The sequence below is a fragment of the Jaculus jaculus genome, chromosome 2, assembly GCF_020740685.1.
Source record: "Jaculus jaculus isolate mJacJac1 chromosome 2, mJacJac1.mat.Y.cur, whole genome shotgun sequence".
NCBI lineage: Eukaryota > Metazoa > Chordata > Mammalia > Rodentia > Dipodidae > Jaculus > Jaculus jaculus.
In genome coordinates, this window is record NC_059103.1 from 102,225,741 (window position 1) to 102,248,560 (window position 22,820).

Sequence of the window (22,820 nt, forward strand, 5' to 3'; positions counted from 1 at the left end):
AGGAAAATTTTATTTTAATTTAGAACAATTTAAATCAGATTAGTAACTTTTATATATGTTTCTAATTTTTAAGACCATAATAATGAGCTGAGTTCGGTGACTTATATCTGTAAAATCAGCACTTGGGAGGCTGAAACAGAAGTAGTGTTGTTAGCTCAAGGCCAGCCTGGGCTATACTATTCTGGGAAAAACTTGGCACAGAGTCATTTTGGAACAATCCTAATATATATTCTTTGCTTTATTTCCCACTGTCTCAAAACCTAGTGTTTATTGGTCATGGAATCAGCATGGAAGAAATTTAGGTTCTTAGAATGAGGTCACATCTGTTAACTTTTAGACCTGTGCTCAAAAATGTCCCCATAGAAGGAAATTCTAAAGGAAAAGCAGTCCCTGACAGACAAAAGCTGGTCCAGGGAGCAAAGAAGGAGATGTTGGTTTCCTAGGAGGTGGCCTTGTCCTCAACCCCACTGTTCTCCTGATGATTAACACCTTCACAGAGCATCATCAGACATGGCCACTCTGCATCCATAAAGACAACTTTCCCAGAACAAGAACAGAAATCATAATACAAAATGACCACATATCTCCCTGTAGCAAGTATGAATGATGGCTACTTCTTTACCCACTCCATCATTAGCCGTTCTACTTCCTGCTTCATGATGAGACAAGTCACTTTTCTCAGTTTGCCTGGGATTTCCCTTTTTAGGTGCTGAAAAATACCATATGCTGTGACTCTTTTATCCCTAAGAACACTGGAATGGTTATCTTTCCTCTAAGTAGAGTTGCTAACATTCTACTAACATATAAGATCATAAAATTATCCTGAGACAGATTAAATGTGTTTTTTTACATGTTTGCTCAAGAGTTTTGCATTGTTAAATACTGTTGGCAAGGTCCATGCTGAAAATAGGTCTTTAGTGTTTACTTTTCCTATCACTGCCAGTCTCCAGAAAGTATTTTTCCCTTGAACACAGTGACAGAACCTTCTTTTATGCCAACTGACTTGAGCAGGGAGTTGTCAACTTGGGAGCCCCTCTCTTGGCCACCTATTGGCCTGTCCTTATGGCTTATTTGAACATGTCACAGGTAACTTGAGTAAACTATAGCCCAGCTTAAATGAACATTCCCACCTCCAAAATTGGAGCCATTTCAGCAGGAGAAATTGTTCTAATCACAAATGTCCTAAACTTCAACCAACTTGAAAACTTCTCTGTCAGCCTGAAAAGCCCTGAATAACTATGGATGACCTCACCAACAGCTGCTCTAGTGGTCTTGTGGAGGTTTGAATGAGATGTCCTCCACAGCCTCATATGTTTTGAATACTTGGTCCTCAGATGTTGGCAAATTGGGAGAAGAAGGCTTGCTGGAGGCAGTGTGTCACTGGGGTGGATTTTGAGGTTTTCAGGTCCAAATTCTAGTCCATTACTGAGAATACTTCTACCCAATATGAGAGCCAGCTTCTCACTTCCTCAATGATGAAGCTTCCCCTTGAGGCTGTAAGATAAAATAAACCTTTTCCTCCCATCAGCTGTGTTTGGTCTGGGGTTCTGTCCCAGTATTGAGAAGCTAACTACAACAAGGCTCTGGTTTTGGCTACTCTGGACTTTGTAATACCAGTCCTCACTTAGGTGAGAAGGACAAAGAGTATCAGCTCCAGTGACTCAACACAAAGTTTGTGATGGACAGAAAAGAGGCTATGCTCATGTAAAGCCTGTGATTTTTTTTTCCTGTGGGAGGTCAGTGATTGCTGGGCCTGTGTGGTGGTTTGAGTCAGGGGTCCCCCATAAACTTAGGTGTTCTGAATGCTAGGTTCCCAGCTGATGGATATTTGGGAATTAATGCCTCCTGGAGGAAGTGTATTGTTGGGGGCAGGCTTATGGGCTTTATAGCCAGTTTCCCCACGCCAGTGTTTGGCACACCCTCCTGTTGCTGTGGTCCATCTTCTGTTGGCCAGGGGGTGATGTCCACCTCTGCTCATGCCATCGTTTTCCCTGCCATCGTGAAGCTTCCCCTCGAGCCTGTAAGCCAAAATAAAACTCTTTTTCCCAGAAGCTGCTCTTGGTTAGGTGATTTCTACCAGCAATGCGAACCGGACTGCAACAGCCTGGAAGCTTTACTGTGATTGTGGAAATTATAAACTGAGCCCAGGCATGCCTTGCCCCTTTCCTAGACATGTAAGCAGGCTGTGTGATACTCTTTTGGAGTTAGTCTTGAGTCTTCTCTCCTATACACTGATTCCCCACAGACAGAATTGGCTCCTATAAAGGCTTCTTCTAACTGGGTTTATGGTGACTTCAAACCCTCATAGGTGGAAGAATTGGGGCTGTCATAGATTAAGGAGCCAAGAATCCCAACACATGAGGTCCAGGATTTCTACCTCTAGCTGCTGAATGTTGGCATTCTAAGTCTAGCACAATAAGCCTGTGGGTTGTGCATCTAAAACAATAAGCCTCTGATTTTGAAAGCTTAAAATGGTAAGCCTCTAGATCTCAAGGCTTAGAGTCATAAACCTGCGAGTTTTGATCCCAGCCGTGAGGCTTTGTAACTCAGGGCCATCAGCACTAACAATGTTGCTCCTTTCCTGTCTTCAAGAGTGAAATGAACACTATCCAGGCATTTGTGACACTTCCTAGAAAGCCAGTTAGAATGAAGTCCTGTTTCCTTGAGGCCTTCTTCAAACCATATGACATTACACTAATCGTATAATCTTTTCTAATACAGCTTACTGAAACACCTCATGGTTCTCCAAAATGTGCCTCTTCTTTATTGCAAAAAAACATCAAACCCAAATAGTTCAAGCGTAGGTATGTTTCTGATGGTCTTTAACAGGTATTGACAAAATGAGCATGAGGACCCTAACAGTCACACAGAGCAAGAATGCTAGTCTAACTGTGAGGCAGGAAAAGAGGGCAGAAAGGGAACCTTACAAAACTGGCATATAAAGCAAGTAGGCACTGAGGAAAGCTGGAACCTCTCACATACCCACTCACTGGCATAGCCCAGGGGCACTCCAGAGTGTCTGAGGTAACGTATGGCTCTTTGTAATACTAAGACACACACTGGTGGGTGAAGAGTTAATCTAATCAGACATACCATCTATGAAGTTATATGGAGAACTACATATAACAGATAGATCATGAATGGGAAAGCTTGTACTATGAAAATTAGCCAGAAAGCCCTTGCAATATGAACAAAAACCTTATCATTTGTGCACTGTTGTCACTTGCACTGCGAAGCTTTCTCCCTGGCTTCCTCCCTTGGAAGCACATTTTCATAATAAATTGCTCCTAATTATGCTGCAAGTATACTTCTGCTCAAGTTTTTGTTCGGGAAAACCCCTTTGGAGGTGCTCTCTAGGCCCTCATATCAATTACATCCAGGCAAAGAAGTTCCTTATCCATAAGGTGAATATCAGAAAAAAAAAAAAAACAAAACAGAAAAAAAGAAGATTGATTGTGCTGCCTTTTAAGACACATCTAATAATCTAAAATAATACATCTTGTATTATTTTGTTTTACATGGTTTTGTTGCTATCTAATGAACAATGTAAAATTATTAAGTCACAAAAGTACCTGAAACTTCCATATTTACACAAGTTGTTGTCTTGTATGAAAATGAGCCTTTATTTCTCCAAAAAAGTATGCAGTCTGATTCTGTTTCTTGGTTATGCCTCTGTTTATCTCCTCTCTCAGACATATACAAAAATAAATCACAATAGTACAATGATGCATAAAACTATCTTACTCATTTTGTGAAGTAATGAAAGGACTAGAAACTGCTTTAACTTAATGAGCCTTAAATTAATACAGAGAGGATAAGTCATTCTACCATAACAGTATCAAAGATTTGTTTTTTATAATTTCACTATAATATTAAGTTATAAGGAGCTATTTTATTTACCCTGGGGACACACTCATGGAGATACAAGAAGATATATCTTCATGACTGTTAGCAGAAATGCTGTTTATAATGCAGAAAATTGAAAGCAATATATGTGATTAGGTGATAAAATATGCTTTATGATAAAAGATTCCACTAATAAAATTTCATCAGATAATATTTAACAATAAGAAAAGAGTTTATTGTGGATGATAGCCCCATGCTGGTACTGGGAGTCACATGTCAGTGCCCACTAAGAAAGTAAGGAAAAATATAACTAATATACAAGAGTTAGGGAGGAGAGAAAGAGAGAGAGGGAGAGGGAGAAGGAGGGAGGGAAGATGTAGAAGGTTTAGCTTAGATTGATCCTGCCCTCTCCAGTGTCTTGTGGTTCAGGTGTTTCCTATAAGGCCCTTGTGAGGGTTCAACCATTTGGTCTGCCTTTTAGGAAGTAGAATTTTATGGTACCATTGCCATTTGGGTCTAACTTAGTGTTTCCCACCCCTCCCCCTCCATCCTAGTGTCTAGTCCATGAGATGCTTGCTGGGTATGTAAGGTATCTTGGGTAGATTCAGGTTAGGTGCTGTAGATGAGTGAGACTATGTGGCGATTTTTTTTTCTATGATTGGGTAAGTTAACTGAGGATGATCTGTACCAGATTCAACCATTTTTCATCAAATTTCATTGTGTCATTTTTTTTCTTACTGCTATATAGAATTCCATTGTGTAGATATACCACATCCTAGTTATCCATTCTTCTAATGATGGTCATCTGGGTTGATTCCAGCTCTTAGCTATTATGAATTGAGCCTCTACAAACATGGTTGAGCAAATCTATCTGGCCTGTGGTTTGAAGGTTTTAGGGTAGATGCCCAGTAAGGGAATAACTGGGTCTGTTGGTAACTCAATAGTCTATTTTTCAGGAGTCTCCATATTGCTTTCCAAAGTGGTTGTACCATCCTGCATTCCCACCGACAGTGAATGAGTGTTCCTACTTCTCCACATCCACACCAGCATTTATTTTCATTTGATTTTTGATGTTTGCTATCCATATTGGGGTAAGGTGGAATCTCATAGTTTTAATTTGCATTTCTCTGATGATTACGGATGATGAACATTTTCTTAAGTGTGTGTTTGCCATTTGTGTTTCTTCCTCTGTGAACTGCCTGTTCAGCTCTTTGTCCCATTTTGTGAGTGGAGTGTTTGACTTCTTACTGTTTAGATTTTTGAGTTCTTGGTAGATTCTAGAGATTAGGCCTCTATCAGTTAAAAAAAAAAAAAAAGAAAAGAGTTTATACCAAAAATTTAAGCACATAGTTACCAACTTAATTGGTTTATGATTTAATAACTATGTATTAAAATTACATATGCAAAATCTGACAGAAATTCAGGATTCATTCTTGAATAGACTCATTCTTGAATAAAGAATAGCTAACCAGATAAAAGAGTGGTTGCTTCTAGCTTATAGGTTATATTAAATATATGTATATAAAATATCATTAATACCTAATAATATAGTATATGTTTTACAATGAAAGTGCATTTCTTTTATAGACAATGCCTATATATTTCAAATGGAAAAAACACTGGATGAGGATGGCAGACAATGCACAGTTCTATTTCCCTTCACAACATGTACATGAAATAACAAAAAAAATTGTTCAAAGATAATAATAATTTATTAGAACAATAAATTCATATATGCTAGTTCTAAATAAGAATGGATTTTGAGAAGCTAATTAAAGATTTATGTTAATCTGAATCTAGATGAATAGAAATGCCCAAGTGGAGAAAACAGAGGCCCAAACATATTTGGAAAACATAAATCCAGATGTGAGATTAGTTTTCCAAAACTAATCAATTTCTAAAAATAAGGAAACCTCACCCTCACAATTCAAAGACAAGAGGAGTTCCTGGGACAAATAAAGTAGTAGAATATTCTGTACAGACAAAGTTCATAGTAATAAGTTAAAGTCTAATTTGTAACAACTGAGACTCCTACATGTACCTGCTCCTGAGAACCTGAAAAATACAACTCTAAATTTATTCTGAGTAAAACAAAGTATTACTGGGCCTGGATAAGACAATGAAGTGGAGAAAGAAAAATAATAAGAGCCGACAGTATTTTCTGTGGGTTAAACAGATAAGCTGACTCTGTGACAAGTGCAGGTTTAAACCAGGATGCTCTTAGCAAGAATATTAAGTGCTGTCAGAATTAATTGATACTCATTCTCAATTAAAAACATTATCTCTGATTAAAGACAATCATTCTCTTGAATAGGAAAGTCACCAAAATCAATAAGAAGAACAACTTAATATTGCAAAGCTTAGTTGTAATCAAACATGTCAGGACACTTTGTTGACTATTCTGTTAGTCACCTTCCCATCACAGTGACAAAATACTTGAGATAATGGCAACTAGGGCTCAGGGAATTTTGCAGAAGAGGGAGCAGAAAGTTCATAAGAGCCACAGGTTGAGATATCATGCCAAAAGGCATTCCCTTCCCCCTCTCAAATGATTGACTGCTGCTCACACAAGGCATAAACCACAACTCCTCAGGGAATGCCTACAACTCCACTGAGGAGCATCCCCAGTCAAATAGGGGCAGGGACAAGGGAAAAGAGGGTACCAACACATGGTGTATATAAGAAATGTTGTTAATAAACATTAAAAAGGAGAAAAAAAGAGGAAAGGCTGTTTTCAGCTCATGATTTAAGAGGCTTCATCCATGATCACTTGGCAATATTCCTTTGAGCTTGGGTTGAGACCATATGGCATAGTGGCAAGTGCCAGGCAGAGGAGGCCATCCACGGTGGCCAGGTGGCAAGAGGAGAGAAGGGGAGAGTCTAATATCCCCCTCAGGGCACATCCTCCATGGTTTGCCACTGGGCCCTGCCTTCTAAAGTTTCCACCATCTTTTAACAGCACCAGAGACTGGAAACAGTTTTTCTGCGTGACTCACACTCTCCTCTGTGCACGCTGAGCCAGTCAAGATGTGGGTGACCATGGTCTCCTTCCTCTGGGGCCACCCTCTACCAGTCTGCAGTACAAGTACTGTTCGTTTCTTTGTGTGCCAGAACCCAAGGATTGCTATCAAACTTTGTGTGCAGTAATGAAGTAAATACCATCTAGATATTAAAGTTCTAAAGAATAGAATCTCAAATATGACTCTCTTTTAAACTGAACATAAGACGAGAAATTTTGAAATAGGGACCATAAAAGAAGGCAATTCTTTTTTTCATTTTTCTAACCAATGATATTACATTATAAACTTAACAAAATTGTAAAACAGTTGTGAAATAGCAAGGCACTAGAAAATTAAATTTCCTTTATGAATTAAAGAAGTTGTCTCACATTTAATTTTTAAAGTTTTCCTTTGCTTTTCAGAATAGCATTTTAAAAATATTTTTTCGAAGCTTAATTTTTAGTGTAGTTTTTCACATTTTGAGCTTAATTGTTTTACCATTTATTTAATTTACATTGAAAATGAGAGCAAGTTTCTGATAATTGACAAAAGTAGGTGAATATTGAGAAAAATTTATTTTTTTATCCTATTTGAACTGATTTCCTTATACTGATTTGATATGAGCAGAGTGATTCCTTTGTGTACAATGGCAAAATCTAACAGTAACAGAAAATGAACAGGATCACTTTTCTTCACAATGGTATGATGTAGATAGGAAATACTTCATCTTGAAGAAATGTATAGCATATGATGCTGAAAAGGATCACTTGTCATTTTGTGACTGAGGAAAGTATTAAGTCGTAAGTGTTACAATCTTCAGTTTCCTGTTTGTGCAGTAATTAAACTTCCTTATAGGATTGGTTTGATCACAAATTGTCTTCAACTTAGAACTGTTCTCATTTATGATAGGAAAGCAATACACATACCACAGAAAATGAATTTTACAGATTTTGTTTGCTAGAAATATAGTGTGTGGTACTCTGTCAAGATGATGGGTAGGGACACAATTTGCAGCTGTAAGACAGCCACAGGATCACTCCCAATGATATTGCTTATTACAAGTGTATTTACCTCACTGTTGTAACATAGGATTTGTGTTAAGCTCAAATGAGGCTGATGTGTTTTGAACATGTTTAAGGCAAGGTAGGTTAAATATGATCTTTGTTAGGGTTGATGTATTAAATGTAGTTTCAACTTATATAATATTTCAACTTATGCACTTGTCAGGATGTTAAGCCATTATAAGACAAAGAACTATCATCTAAATTAAGTCTAACGAGCTGACTCAAGAGTAGCCACTCAAAATTACTTTTCTTCTCTCTTTTTTCTTGATTTCCAAAATCAAAATGAACAGAAACAATCTTCAAGCTTGTATGCCCAACTCTGATCTAAAAATACCCTGCAACATTTTCATGGAATTCCAACATTGAATATTATTGCTTCTCTCAAATTATTATCTTGGAAAATGATTTTATATTCACAGTTCTAAAGGAAAAGTAGGCCTACTAAATAAATTACAGCATGCTTTTCTGGTGTGTTATGTCATATCAAAGACTTTAGTATTCCCCACCACTCAGGTGAGCAGGAACTGTGCCTCCAGAAAGTAAAGTAGCACATGGACTGTTCAAAGAGATATAACTTGTGAACATCTAGCCATTCACATTCTGAAGCTTTATGTTTCTTCTGTTCATAGATATGAAACAAAACATCAGATATATGATGATATATATGATATGATATATGAGGTGAGTCTAAGTTAGGCGTATATGATAATTTGTGCTTTGGAACATATGATTACAAGCATGAGAATTTTTATAATGTTAGGTGAATAAAATAGATATTAACATATACATGTAGACATATGCCCAAATATACTCATATTCATGCATATATGTATATATCCATATATATTATGTATATTTTATATAATGTTACAGGAAAAGCTCAGTATTATCAGTAATTATTTCTGAGACATGGGAAAAGTAATTGAAATTCTTTCTTCCTCTTTTTCAATGCATATTAAGCTTCCAGTAATCTGTAAATATTACCTTCTCAGTGAGATAAAAATGTTCATAAATTACTAGATAAAAAATTATTAGATAAGTTATTAGATAAAAAGAATTACAGAAGTAATTCTGTTTTCATTTATCTTTATATAAATAGTAAATACTAATTATATTTTAAAACATACAAATAAAAAGAAAATCAACTGTAAATCAATCTCCTAACGTCATAGCTACCTTTTTCTTTTATTTATTTATTTATTTTTTTAAAAAAATATTTTTTAAAAATTTTTATTTATTTATTTGAGAGCGACAGACACAGAGAGAAAGACAGATAGAGGGAGAGAGAGAGAATGGGCGCGCCAGGGCTTCCAGCCTCTGCAAACGAACTCCAGACGCGTGCGCCCCCTTGTGCATCTGTCTAACGTGGGACCTGGGGAACTGAGCCTTGAACCGGGGTCCTTAGGCTTCACAGGCAAGCGCTTAACCGCTAAGCCATCTCTCCAGCCCCATAGCTACCTTTTTCATATGAGCCTTTTCTTTGCTTGAAGCACTCAAATGCACATTTTTGGGAAATAAATTGGGATAACCTAATGTGTATTTATGCTACTAACATAACCATTATACTTGACATTCTAGCTGTAATTTCAGCTTTCTAGATTTCCACACACATTGTGTTTTATTTTGAACATACCAAACTAATCCCTATTTAATGTTAGATTATTGACCTTCTGTCAACTACTTAAAACTATAGATTTTTTTACAGTTCTATAAGTAAGAATCTATTACTCTCCTATAAACAGCAGAAGCACATAAAATGTTCTCTTCCTATTCTAAGACTTTTCAAAAACATCTAAAGAGAATACAGAACTTTGAAGCCTTAATGATTAGAATAGAAAAATAGCTGATATAATTAACTTAGAACAGGGCCAAAAGAATCATAAACCATGTTTAACAAGAAAACCTCAAATTTTCCAAAGTTAATAAAAGATGAAGATCAATTTTTTTCTTTAGGTAGAGAATAAAAGTTAAATATTACTTATAAAATGTTTTATTTTCTTGGGCTAGAGAGATGGCTTAGTATTTAAACACTTGCCTGTGAAGCCTAAGGACCCTGGTTCAAGGCTTGATTCCCCAGGACCACCATTAGCCAGATGCACAAGGGGGCACATGCATCTGGAGTTTGTTTGCAGTGACTGGAAGCCCTGGTGTGCCCATTCTCTCTCTTTCTATCTGCCTCTCTCTTTCTGTCACTCTCAACTAAATAAATAAACTTAACAAAAACATTAAAAACTAAATTTTATTTTCTTCATAGTAAACTTTATGCAGTTTATAACGTACTTAAGAAAACATTCATTTCTTTTGTGTATATATAAATAGAATATAATTTTGTTTGTATATTAATTCACTTAAACATGTACTTATATGCATATCTAAATACTATGCATATTATAAACAGTAGATAATATGTATTATATATTTATTTATACAAATTATATTGTATCTTTAAGTGTTATGAATACTAATACAAATGTAGACACATGCTTATGATATATAAATATATTTTATAATATATTACTTATAACATTCATGTATACACAATTTAAATAAGTTGTATATCATATGATCATATATATATATATATATATATATATATATATATATATATATATATACACACACACACATATACATATATAACCATGTGCCAGCTAACTTCATCATGACCATATATTATCCATTAAGTAAAGCACATCTGAGAATTAAGCAATCTGGATAGCTTTCTCAGAATGGGACTTAAATTGAATGATGCCTATGAGAAAGAAAACTTTATAGAGGTTGGAACCATCCTCTCATTAATCCTTTCTCCAATCTCTGAAAGATTGAAGAATTAATTGTCTTGTTCCTCACTGAAGCTGATAGGCACTCAACTGTTATTTGTAAAGTGAACAGGCTACCCATGAATCAAGGAGATGAAGCTGGAAGGAAAGGCCTAAGAATGGTAAGATGCCAAACTACTTTTGAGGAAGGGCCTTTCTATTACTGTTATGGAGTTTAGGATGAGCTAATATTTCCACTTCTGGTATTGCCTTTAGTACACTGTAGGTCTTTTTCCCTAACTAGGCTAACAGCTATCAAGAAAGCACAAAGGAGTTTGTGCAGAGAAAGAAGAGCAGAGAATGTATGCCAGTGTGACTCAGTGGGTTATCAGAGAAGGGAGTGACTAAATGCTAACAGGAAAAGGTGTCACTATATTATAAGCATATGACCAATATCAAAGAAGACAGACTAGAAAGAGAATAGAAAGCGTCTCTCTGTCATTCCCCATAGTTACAGACTATGACACTTGGGCGGAGTAAGAAAATGAGACAGCACATTGACATTTTCTAAGGTAAGTATCAATGCTATTAGTTGTGCTGTTTTTAGTACAAATAAAATAAATAACAAAAGCATGAAATAAGTTAATAATATTGTCATTTACCTTAAATTCCATGCCCTTGCATTAGACTAGAGTTTGTCCTTACTCAAATGAGTGACTGGTATTTTCCCAAGTGACCTGATTTTGCTCTTAGTGTAATAATGTCAGCCTTAGAATATACCAACAAGTTAGATGAGCAAGTGAAAGTGAAGCTTTTTGTTATCTAAAGCAAAAAAATGAGGTATGGATTTGAATTAAAATGAATAATCATGATTTTATAAACAAACTTCTTAGGAATATTAATAACAACTATAGCAATTTTATTATATACCAAATACTATTGTTATTGATTTAACCCACTTGTTAGTCTACCAACACCAGAAGTTAGGTAATAATGCCCTTACACAAATTAATTCATTTATTTTTATCAATCATCTATCAACCATCTATGATGCATCAGGAGATTTTTAAGATGCTGGGAATATTGCAATAAGGGTTCCTTCACAGAACTTCCAATTAAATGAAGGGTGGAGTAAGTATGTGAATGAAGTGTGGAGGGTAGCTGATGCTAATAAGTGCTGGAAGAACATTAAAGCTAGGAAGGCTGATAGAAAGAACAATGAAAAAGGACAGGTTGCAGTTTTAAAGAGGAAAGTAAGGTCTGACTAGTAAATTAACTCCTCCAAATTCACAGAGCTGGCTATTGCTGGCATCAGAAACCCAGCAAGTCTGACTTCAGACAATTTGGGTTTTTATACTATGCTGTTTCCAGAGACACAATTATACCCATACATATTATAGTAGATTTATCACAGGAATGATATGATAGAATCAAGGACACAAACTTTTTAGAGCTATTAAAAACAACACATGGGGGCTGGAGGGATGGCTTAGTAGTTATGGTGCTTGCCTGTGAAGCCTAAGGACCCAGGTTTGATTCCCTAGAACCAATGTAAGCCAGATGCACATGGTACCATATGTATCTGGAGTGGCTGGAAGTCCAGGTGTGCCTATTCTGTCCCTTTCTCTCTCTCCTCCCCTCACTCTCTCTCCTAAATAAATAAAAATAATAAAAAAACACATGGTCTCAACCTCCAGTGAAAACATCTCAGACATTCAATAATATTATAGCATATGACCTTAAGTTAATTTCCTATTTAGGATTGATAATTTATATTGAAACTGTAGTTTATATGTGAGTGTGTTCATCAGTTCTTGTTGCTCAGTGAGTTATCTACCAAGGGTATCTACTTTTACAAAGAATTACAAAATGACTGATTTTCATGTTGTCCAAGTGGCTGCTAGAGAAAACGACTGCTTATATTAACACATGTAGGATCCTAAACAACAAATAATGATAATCTTCAATTTCTTACTAAAATATTAGGTTTAATGGAAAGTTACTTTCAATTTTTGTAAATATACGTGCATGTTCATGTGTGTGAGTACAGGTGTGTCCACTCACAGCTCTCACTGTACCCTTTGTCTGAGAGCTAGTCTCTCATTGCTCATGACTGCATTCCTCAGGCTAGTGAGCCCATGGGTTTCTGGGAGATTCTTCTGTGTCTTCCACCCTCCCCCCTTCTTGCCCTAGGGACACTGGGACTATAGACACTAGCACTACAGTGTCTGGCTTTATGTAGATTATGAGTATTTGAATTCATGTACTCAAGCTGCATGGCAAAGGCTTTATCCACGGAGCTATCTCCCTAGCCTTCTGATTGATGGAAACCTATTAATGAATGTTAAAAAATTTTAATATCCTTTGTAATGACCTATCATTTCAGATTTTTTAAAACTAGAAAAATTGTTCCATCATTTATTGAAAGATCATTTCCTCCATGTCATACCTGATTTAATTTTCTCTTTAATGTAAATTATGATTTTGTGTTTAACTGACTTTATGTTTCCACTTAGCAAGTAGTGTTTCAACTTTGAATAACTTGCATTTGACATTGGGTGGATTTGACTGTGAAATAAAAAAGGCCAAAATGTCAAGAGTGCTTGCCTCTGTTTTCATCTTGAGTGAGTTTTGTTATGGCTTCTTTATCTTTCATATACTAGTCAGAGTTTGTAAAAACACATATTATTGTATAATTATACAAAGATAAGGCTTTAAATATTCTTCTGGACTATAAAGTTATTCATTATTTAAAGTTGATGGCATACACTTCTTGAGATCAAATATATTATATAGTTAATTATAAATTATATCTTTTAAAAGGAATGTAAACAATGTACAATTGTATAGGTAGTTTTCCACAACTTTTAAAAAGCTTTGAAAGCCTAAGAAACCCAAACACATTATCCAAATTTAAACTTTCTCATATTCTAGAAGAATTTCACCAAGAGTAAAGATATTGGGAAGTTTAATGAAAATTATTTCATATAGTTATAGTCGCTATGAATAATGGAGGCAAATCTCTCTGGCTGAGAAAACTTCCAGACTAGTGAAGTAAATGACACAGCATCTGCTAGGGAATCAGGTGGCTTTCAAATAGAGCTGAAAATATATTTCCCTAATTTCCATAATGTTAGTCAAATTGAATTTCTGTTGGGGTTCTTGAATAGAAAGTAATGTTGAGTTAATCTGCCTCACATGGGAAGCTATTAAAAAGATTGATGAATGCACTTACATCCCTGAAAACACATTTTATAGCATTATGATACTATTAATAGTTAAAAAATACAAACATGGAATGAGATTATAAGATGGGCTTATGTTGGACTTCACCTACCTCAGCATTCCTATTATAATCCAGAAGAACTATAATTGCCTACTATAAAAAACACAACATGAGAATGTAAGGGATAAATACAGTTCCTAGGAAAATATGTCATTCCAACTCTGCTATTATGCAATTTACAAATGAGAAGCTAAAATAGATGTAGTTTTCCCTATTAAGATGCCAGTAAAAACAAGTTGAGAAGGCTCGTGAGAACTTAAGGTTAAAAATATTTATCTTCAATATGGGAATGTAGACGAAATTCCAGCTAATGGTATTTTGACTTAAAACTTTGTGTTTCTTAATTTAAAGGGCCTATTGTGTTTCTCAGTGAAGAACGAAGTTTCACTACCCATGGCTCTTACTGTATTCCATATGTGAATTTTAAGACACAGTAAAGCAGTGTCAGCACATACTTTTGTGTCAAACAGAGCTGCCCCTTTTTGCTTAGTGTCTAGAAAGATAAATGTAGTAGAGAAAATATTACTAATATTAGGAAAATAAATGTTAAAGTGTCTAGGAAAATAGTTACTAGTCCTACCAAGTGGTAAATTGCTAGCAAGAGTTTGGTATGTTTAGCACATGTTATTGGCAAAATTTCATCCTAATGGCTCAATTATTATTAAGAGTAGAATTTTTTAGTTCTTGGCTTACAGTTCTGTAAACTATTGAATAACAAATGAATTGGCATAGATTTTAGAGCTAAAAAATTTCTTCTTGTTGAGCTTTATAGAGTTGGACCCTGTATCTACAGTGATTGCATCCACAAATCAAAATAATCACAGATTGAAAACATTTTTAACCATTGTATATACTGAGCATATGCAGATATTTTTTGTCTTTATTATCTCCTAAATAGAGTATGATGACTATTTACATAGCAATTACATTGAATGACATTTGATAAGTAACCTACACATGATTTAAGCACATGAAACGATGTATTTAGGTCATATGCAAATGCTAGATCATTTTACATAAGGGACTTGAACATCTTTAAATTTTGACATCCCCTGGAGTCACTGCACATATCAAAGTTTCCTCCCATTGATACTAGAAATAACTTTCATAAAAGCCTTGAGATGATGCTGCTAATGTTGCATATGACCATTCCCATGTGGAACTGAATTATGAAGGAGAAGACCAGCTTTGGGTAAAGATGTAAGCGAAATCACCTGAGGGATTTCTAGAATAGTAAAGAATAAGCTCAGCTTGCTGCTAAGAAGTCAGTACCAATGATCCTAGAAGACTTGAAAAGGGAAGTGGATATCTGAACAAGGCTTTTGCATTGTATCTGTAACCTGAATAGGGTTAAAGCTCCCCAGAGCAGCATATAGAAGGCCACAGCCAACACAACCAAGAGGACCTTGAACAAATGCCCTTATATTATCATCAATAAACAAAATATAATTATAATAAATAATATATTTTAATGATTATATTGTAATATCAAGGATTAATATATGTCTACTAGCAATTTTGGCATCAGTTTCATTCCATATATATATATATCCAAAAAGAAAAAAACACATATACATAAGGAAATAGAATAAAATAAAGGGAACATAGAATTTGGAATGATAAATTGATTGAAATTAAGAAAAATAATCTCTTCAAAGGAATGTAAATGTGCATCATAGACTGAGGATATGACTTTGAAACCTGAGCATTTGTAGCCTCAAAATAATTTGAACAATGTTATTAAATGATGTAAGCCAGAAAGGCTCTTTGGGACAAAATAGAACCTTGGTCTAAAGTGTCAGATACCTGAACTCACATTCATAATTCAAGTGTTTTGAGTAATATACACTTTGAAACAATCCATCATTTTAATTTGAATTCTGAAGTTATAATGAGCTATTCGTTTTCAGAGAAAGAGAAGGCATATCCTCAATCTCTAAATGGTAAAATTGACAGGTGATAATTTTTCAAGCTACAATAAATTCTAAATGTACAAAAACATTTTGTACTGGACTTTTTCCTAAGCTATTATTTACACCTTACCTGCTGAAATTGATTCATTATTGTCTCAATTAGTAAAGTAATCAATGATGAGGCTTTAACTCTTGTTCCTAATGAAACTATTTCAGATAATCTTAGGTATTGAGAGGCTCTGTCTGCTTCTCTAAGGTATTTGGATTACTTTATGTAGGCAGTGCAGAATCTGCTGCTCTTGTGAGTGATAAGATTGGAGAGGAAGCACACAGGATACTGGCTTGGAAATTCCAACAGAAAGGACAGATGAAGATCTAGGCCAAGTAATGAGAAAACAGAGACATTTCCAAGGTTAAGAAATGAGCTGACATGGGAGAGGGGAAGGACTCTGTGATCTTTAAAATATATGGACTAAATTTCTCTATATGAACCATACAGGAAAAAAAATTCTATTTTGCCAATGTGGAGGTAGGCAATAAATACTGTGCAGTATGGTGGAAAAAGCACAGGCTAGAACAGTAACCAGGAGGTTTGCCATGTTGAAACAATTTTTACAAGACATCAAGAGTGCAAAAAGTAATGGAGTGTAAAGCAGCTGTCACCTTATCATGATCAAAGCAAAGGTACCAACTGTGCTATTTACCACAGTGCCACTGCTGTTAAAATGCTAGTGAATTTCATTATTAGATTTTTCCTCATGAAGCAGTATCATGTTATTAAATTTTCCCCTTAAATGTTTTAAAGTTTGTTCATGTTTAATTGATATATACATACATATATACATATATTTATTTATTTAAATTGTACATATTTACATGTATAATGAGTTTTGATATATATATCTCCACCCATTTCCATAATCAAGATAATAAATATCAATAATAAATAAATAATAAATACATAAATAAAAATAAATAATAAATATAAGTAATAATAAATATTCGTCACCCTTAGTGTTCTTAAGTATATTTGTAATTGCTCTTTCCTTCCTTTTTGCACCATATCCTGAGCAAGCAGACAAACTTTGATATGTTTTCTGTCATTGATTATTTCTTTGCCTTTCCTAGCCCCATGTAGCGTGCTCTTTGTTGTGCACTCTTTTACTGAGCTTGACCATTTTGAGGCTGATCCATGTTACTGTGTTCACTGTTTATTCCTCGTTAGGGTTGAGTAGTATTTAATTGTATAGACACACTACAGTTTCCTTGTGGTTTTTCAATATTTTATTTATATTTATTTATTTATTTGACAGAGAAAGAGGGAGAGAGAGTGAGAGAATGGGCACAACAGGGCTTCTAGCCACTGCAAATGAACTCAGGACACGTGTGCCCCCATGTGCATCTGGTTAAGGTGTGTGCTGGGGACTTGATCCTGGGTCTTTTGGCTTTGCAAGCAAATGCCTTAACTGCTCAGCCCTCCCTATGTGTTTTATTTGTTCACCATTCTGGTTTTGCCCATTAAAAGTAAATTAATATTTGAGAGAAATGTTCATTTCTCTCTAATAAACAGTAGTGAGATAGCTTGTTCATATGTCTAGAATATGTCTGACAATTTAAGAAACTATAAAGCTTTTTCCAAAGTATTTATACCATTTGACCATCAGGTGTGTTGGGAGTTTCAGTTGTTGAACAACCTCCCCAGGCCTTGATATGGTCAGGTATTTTAATTCCAGCCATCCCAGTGGTTATGTTCCTTATAAGAATTTTAATATTGTAAAATTTATTTATTTGAGAGAGAGGCAGATAGAAAGAGAATGGGCATGCCAGGGCCTGCAGCCAATGCAAACAAAATCTAGACACATGTGCCCCCTTGTGCATTTGGCTTGCATGGGTCCTGGGGAATCTAACTGGAGTCCTTAGGTTGCACAGGCAAACATCTTAAACACCAAGCCATTTCCCCAGCCAAGGATTTTAATTTTTATTTCCTTGCTTATTCATAGCATTGATACTCCTGACCTGTGCCCACTTGTATATTTTGTTTAGTATAGTTAGTGAATTCTTTGGCTCAATATTTTAATTGGATTACTTGATGTCCTATTATGGTATTTTTACTGTATTTTTTTTTAAAAAACATATACTGGATACAAGTCCTTTAGATTGTTTCTACTCTTTATGAGCAAAATGTTCTTACTGTTTTTGCATGCAGGGAAAATTTTAATTTGTAGCCAGACATGAACTTTAGCTGAAGTGTTTCATGCCTGTATTTATTCTATAGTTTTGCTCTTGGATGCAGTTTTACATTGCTTGAAAAATAACTTGTTGCCCCCTCACTAAAAATGGGGGCTGGAGAGATGGCTTAGCAGTTAAGGAGCTTGCCTGCAAAGCCTAAGGGCCAAGGTTCTACTCCCCAGAATCCATGTAAGCCAGCCACACAAAGTCACACATATGCAAAAGGTGGCAAACACATCTGGAGTTTGATTGCAGTGGCTAGAGGCCCTGGTACACCAATTCTTTCTCTCTCTCATTAAAAAAAAATATATATATATATATATATTTATATATATGTGTGTGTGTGTGTGTGTTATTTGGTCCTTTTAAGAATTACTTTTAAATTTGTTAGCTAGAGCCAGAGTAGGCTTTAATTAAGGGGTAATATTTCCATCATTGCTCAGACAATATCTCTGTGAGTACCTTAAACTGTGATTTTTGGATAACAGTGTTTTACCACTCTTTCTGTGCAGGAGAAACCATTCAAAGCCCTGGATAGACTTGAGATTGTTGCTCTGCTCCTTCAGGATACTTATTTCATTGGTTTTGAGTAGTTTCCTCACACACATGTATGATCTGAATCCTAATCAAAGGGGCTCCACCCACAGCCCCTCTCTGTAGTCAGCTTTCTTCTCCAGTATCTGCTGCAAAATTCTAATCAGTGTGCTCTCTTCCACTCCTGAAGATATGCCACTAATCCACCTGCACTGTCCTTTCCCATGAGTGGCCTTCGGAGTCTGAGCTTGCAGGTAGTAATTGGGGGAATTATCTATTCACCTGGTCATTTTTTGTCTTCCAAGAATGATACTTCTTACCTAACGGACATTCAGCATGATTGTTTCACATCCACAGTCCATTTTGTTAGTCTGTGCTGCATTAGACTATAAAGGGAGGCTAGCACAGGCCATTCCAATGTTCTGTGTGGCAGTGTACACACTGCACCTCCACTGCACTTTGACCTTCAGTGCTTATCTAAGGATGCTGTGCATGTGGTTCTGAGGCTCAAGAGCACAAAGAACAGAGAAGACTATGGCCATTCAGACTTGGGCACAGACAGATATTTTCCTCAGAAAGAATGAGGTGAATCTTTCAGTTTAAGGAAATCTAAAAGTATATGTTAATAGTGAGAACTTCTACATTTTTAACCTAAAAAATAGAACACTGGAAGGAAGACTTATCTACCAATGAGATGAGAGCTTCACAGTACTTAAATACTTTTCTCACTAGTGCAACAAAAGAATTAAGTAAAATGATTTGAAGATTCTGTATAACAAAATGTCAATATTCAGAAGATTTGTGCAATTCAGTTAACCAATATTTTCTAAATGACAAATACATGCAGTTATACATAGTATAACAATGGACAAATAACTACTACATGGTGTTACATAGTAGAGCATGGGAAAATGACCAATGCATGCAGTTACATAGTGGAACATTGACAAATGACCAATGCATGCTGTGACATAGTGGAACATGAGTAAATGACCAGCATATGCTACTACATAGTGGAACATGGGTAAATGACTAATGCATGCTTTTACATAGGGGCCCATGGGTGGTAAAGGCATATAATAGGCCAAGAATAAAAGATGATATTATTGTCAGATTCTATAATTCAATAAGCTTCAGTAAGCTACTACTTGACTAGGTGAGGTGAATACATAGTACCCCTTTCTTATTAATTGTACTTTGGGGTAAGAAAGGCTTTTGTTCATTTGCAACATGTCCTAGAGGCCAGTATAAGATGCTAACTGACTTCCATTAGACTATATAGTAAAGAGCTTTGCAAAAAAATGTAATAAAATACCATTTCATCATTGAGTATTGTTTTTGAAAATATGTTACTTATTTTAATTATAACAGGTTTTTATTTTGAAGTAAATTATAAATATTGTTTAGTTCCACATTTTTCTTTCATTCTCTTCTGATAATCAATGACAGAGCATTTTAATTTAGTTGAGTTGGACAAGTCAGTGGTAGGCAAGGAGAAATAAGACCAAAGTATAATGACACATAGGTATGAAAATTCCATGAAGTAACATACTAACTTACATATTTCATTTTATGACATATAAAAACCAGTATATTTATATGACATATCAAAGAGTTTTTGAACATTCTCAGCATTTTTTAAGGGACTATTTAGAGAAAAATATCTTATAGTGCCTAACCTAGAATTATAAATTTGGAAGTCTTCAACATAGAAATAGTATCTTCAGTTATATTTAGGGTGAATACTTTCAATCCGAGAAAGAGATACTATTTATTTTATCCTCCAATAATTTTTTTCTAATATGCCTCTCATAATCTCATTGTTAATTCCTTAATTCAGTCCCTCAGTTTATCTTTCCTGTGCCATTACAACATCTAATTCTTGCCTAGGTATTGTATTTATTACCTGTATGATGTAGTGTCATATTAATTGCCTAAAGTTTTTGTCTGGTTATATTTTATTCATATTTGAAAGAGCATTGAAACCAATGCCTCATGGGTAAAATGCAAACTACACAGGAGCAAGAAAAGCTTCCAATTCCACCTTGATCAGGGTCACTCTCCATAATCTTTTATGCAAAAACAGCTTAATGTGAGCCTTTCATTCTGGTTGGTCAAAACTATACACCTGAGAGTATTTGTTCATGATGTCACATATTCTAAAACAAATTATTTAAATATATACGATCAAATAATTCAGCCTTTCTAGAATATTTTTAGTCACTCAATGTAATTGAAAAGCAGACTGTAAGAAAAATGATATAGCTAGACAACACTTAAAAGTTTCCACTTAAGGGCTGGAGAGATGGCTTAGCGGTTAAGCACTTGCCTGTGAAGCCTAAGGACCCCAGTTCGAGGCTCCGTTCCCCAGGTCCCACATTAGCCAGATGCACAAGGGGGCGCACGCGTCTGGAGTTCATTTGCAGTGGCTGGATGCCCTGGCACGCCCATTCTCTCTCTCTCCCTCCATCTGTCTTTCTCTCTATGTCTGTCGCTCTCAAATAAATAAATAAAAAACGAACAAAAAAAAATAAAATAAAGTTTCCACATAATTGTCACAATTTTGCTGCAATAGAATTGGCAAACAGAATCTAAGAAGTATGTCTTAAAGTGCCTGAAAATATTTCCCTTCTGATGTGACATCTTTAAGGTTGAAACTTTATGCTCATTTCAACGACTGGGACTTAACAAAATTTACTGGGTTGTGGTAATGAACTTCATTGATGCAATTTAAAATATTAAAAATTTAGAAGCTTATAAATTCCTTTGTAACACTTCATTTCATAATATATTCTCTTTTGTCCTAACCCTTTCAATATCACTAAATTGGAGGAGATTATGGCATTAAGGATAAAAGGACATGGTGAAAAATCAAAAGTAAAAGGAATTTTTAAAAGATTTTATGATAAATTTTTCCCACAAATGTATCTGACCAACAGCAAGGGCACAGATTACAGACAATTACAGGACATCTTACCCAAGATAGTTTATTACTGGGACTATAGATTGCTATCATTTCACATTAATAAGCTTCCCCAAAGGTACCTGTGAAATGATAATTTGAAGTAGAACCATATTACTACCATTGCAATTTATTAATGTACCTAACTACATCCACTTAATCTGTTCTTATTATACACAAAAATCAATAAATTGTTTTATACTTTACATTTCAATATTGAAAAACTTGTCTTTTTTACCCTGTTTCTGAACTCAACTACTTAAGGCAATGTCAACAAAATATGAAACCAAATTAAATCACATCTCCCCAAATGAAATGAAGCTACTTAATATATTTGATCACTCACTGAAGATGGGAAAGTAAAATATGGTCATTAATATTTGACAAGATCTTTATAAACCATGGATAGCTTATTTTGAAAAAGTGAATAAATCTCACTGTTTTTAAGGAATCCTTGTCTCTCATAAATTTAAGTATATAACTTCTTATTTCATTGATATTTTTAAAAAAGATTTTTGCAGCATTTAAAAATTTTAATTAATTAATTAATTATGACAGAGAGAGGGAGAGAGAGAGACAAGGTGAGAGTGGGCACACCAGGGCCTCTAGCCCCTGCAAACAAACTCCTATGCACCACCATGTGCATCTGGCTTATGTGGGACCTGGAGAATCAAACTGGGGTCCCTAGGGTTTGCAGGCATGTACCTTAACCACTAAGCCATCTCTTCAGCCCTTTTGCAGCAATTTTGAATGATTTAAAAAGATTATTCATTTTAAATTGAAATGTCTATAAAATTCACATTGCCAATCCACTACTCTTTAGATGATTTATTTCAATAGTTAATTGTCTCAAAAGAAAAAAAGAAGCATGTGAATATAAAACAATGGAGGCAGTTTTCTTTTTATATAGCTCCAAGGCTCACAGAAGCCCTGTTTCACAAGGTGTGTTGGGGATTTTGATTAGTTCAAATGTTTAATTGTTTAAAATTCATGTTTTATTCTTAACTGAAAATTTTGTGTTTCTATGTTCTACAAAGAGTTTCAAGTAATGAGTTTCTACAGACAAAACAATAAAAATTTAGGACTGCCAGTTCTTTTCTATCAAATCTAAAATACTACAAATAATTATAGATAGCAGTAACAATAAGCATTCACACATAAGTGAATTAAAAGTAAAGTAAGTGCCTGCATGACTCAACAAGAAGTAAGCACTGGTTCCAGTTACACA

At 35.0% G+C, this 22,820-nt stretch overlaps 1 protein-coding gene across 1 annotated transcript in view; it reads right to left on the minus strand.

The window, feature by feature from the left end:
• Nucleotides 1-22,820, minus strand: part of Bank1 (B cell scaffold protein with ankyrin repeats 1) — a 359,398-nt gene that overhangs the window by 325,160 nt on the left and 11,418 nt on the right. The window lies entirely within an intron of this gene.